We start from the raw sequence: 2,205 nt of genomic DNA on the forward strand, positions 1-2,205 counted from the left end.
GTTCAACTTGGAGCTGCCCTTGTGCACGATCAAGGAGGGGTATTATCGGCCACGGGGGCTTAATTTTCGCCTAAGGGGAGCGATTTGGAGGCCGTGGCCGGGTGAGGCGCGCCTCTCGAAGGGGAGGGATTTGAATTTCGGCTGCATTGAGGGTAGCTGCCCCGCTGTGGTGGTTTTTCGGAGCCTGAGCCCGAGCGGGGCGTCGGTTCCCGAGGTGGGCAGGAGTCGCTGTGCCCGTGAGGCTGCCTGGCCGAGTCGGAGTGCTGTGGGACGGCGGGGAGCGGGTTTTCCCGGGCGAGGGGGCGATCCCGAGGAAGGGGAGCGATTTGGAGGCCGTGGCCGGGTGAGGCGCGCCTTTCGGAGGGGAGGAATTTGAATTTCGGCTGCATTGAGGGTAGCTGCCCGCTGTTGTGGGTTTTTGGAGCCTGAGCCCGAGCGGGGCGTCGGTTCCCGAGGTGGGCAGGAGTCGCTGTGCCCGTGAGGCTGCCTGGCCGAGTCGGAGTGCTGTGGGACGGCGGGGAGCGGGTTTTCCCGGGCGAGGGGCCGATCCCGAGGAAGGGGAGCAGTTCCGAGGCCCTGGCCGGGTGAGGCGCGCCTTTCGGAGGGGAGGAGTTTGAATTTCGGCTGCATTGAGGGTAGCTGCCCCGCTGTGGTGGTTTTTCGGAGCCTGAGCCCGAGCGGGGCGTCGGTTCCCGAGGTGGGCAGGAGTCGCTGTGCCCGTGAGGCTGCCTGGCCGAGTCGGAGTGCTGTGGGACGGCGGGGAGCGGTTTTTCCCGGGCGAGGGGGCGACCCCGAGGAACTCGGCCGGCGGGGAGGCGTTCCGGCCCGGGCGAGGGGCGCGGACCCGACCGGAGACGTCCAAAACCTTGAAAGGGGTAAGCGGGAAAAGGTCAGCAAAGTGCCCGAAGCAGTAAGGCGAAAAAGCCGTCGGAACCTCCGAAAATGAGTAAAAGCCCGGAAGGAGTAAGGTGGAGAAGTCAGCAAAGTGCCCGAAATGTCCGAAGCAGTAAGGCGAAAAAGCCGTCGGAACCTCCGAAAATGAGTAAAAGCCCGGAAGGAGTAAGCGGGAAAAGTCAGCCAAGTGCCCGAAATGTCCGAAGCAGTAAGGCGAAAAAGCCGTCAGAACCTCCGAAAATGAGTAAAAGCCCGGAAGGAGTAAGCGGGAAAAGTCAGCCAAGTGCCCGAAATGTCCGAAGCAGTAAGGCGAAAAAGCCGTCAGAACCTCCGAAAATGAGTAAAAGCCCGGAAGGAGTAAGCGGGAAAAGTCAGCCAAGTGCCCGAAATGTCCGAAGCAGTAAGGCGAAAAAGCCGTCAGAACCTCCGAAAATGAGTAAAAGCCCGGAAGGAGTAAGCGGGAAAAGTCAGCCAAGTGCCCGAAATGTCCGAAGCAGTAAGGCGAAAAAGCCGTCAGAACCTCCGAAAATGTCCAAAAGCGTGAAATCAGTAACCAGGAAAATGCTTAAAAATGGCCAAAAGTGTGAAATCAGTAAGCAGGAAAAGTCGGGAAAATGCATAAAAATGGCCAAAAGTGTGAAATCAGTAAGCAGGAAAAGTCGGGAAAATGCATAAAAATGGCCAAAAGTGTGAAATCAGTAAGCAGGAAAAGTCGGGAAAAGTGTCTAAAAATGCTTGGAAATCTGAGGAAAATGCCCGAAAATGAGGCCCCTCGGTCGGGAGGAGGAAGTCGAAAATCCCCGTGCCCGACGAGGGAAGTCAGTAACCAGAAGGAAAAACTTAGAAAAAAATTCTAAGTGTCAAAAAAAATTCTAAGTGTCAAAAAAATTCTAAGTGTCAAAAAAAATTCTAAGTGTCAAAAAAAATTCTAAGTGTCAAAAAAAATTCTAAGTGTCAAAAAAATTCTAAGTGTCAAAAAAAATTCTAAGTGTCAAAAAAAATTCTAAGTGTCAAAAAAAATTCTAAGTGTCAAAAAAAATTCTAAGTGTCAGCGGAGGAAAGTCGGTGGGGAAGGGGAAAAATCCGAAAATCCACGCCGGGTTGGAGTTCCAGGGCCCCGCTGGAGGGGTGGGAATTCGCCCCGGCGCCTTGCCCCGTTGCAATAAAGTGTCCGCAGCCCGAAAACTTTAACTTTGAAAAATCACGGAAGTCGGCAAGGGGGACGATCCGAGTACCGTTTGCGGGCTTTCGGTGCCTCATCGTCGGACTGAAATTTCAAATTCGCCCCCAAAGTGCAACTCGTCATTTTCG

This window comes from Stegostoma tigrinum, unplaced genomic scaffold, assembly GCF_030684315.1.
Source record: "Stegostoma tigrinum isolate sSteTig4 unplaced genomic scaffold, sSteTig4.hap1 scaffold_390, whole genome shotgun sequence".
Classification (NCBI taxonomy): domain Eukaryota; kingdom Metazoa; phylum Chordata; class Chondrichthyes; order Orectolobiformes; family Stegostomatidae; genus Stegostoma; species Stegostoma tigrinum.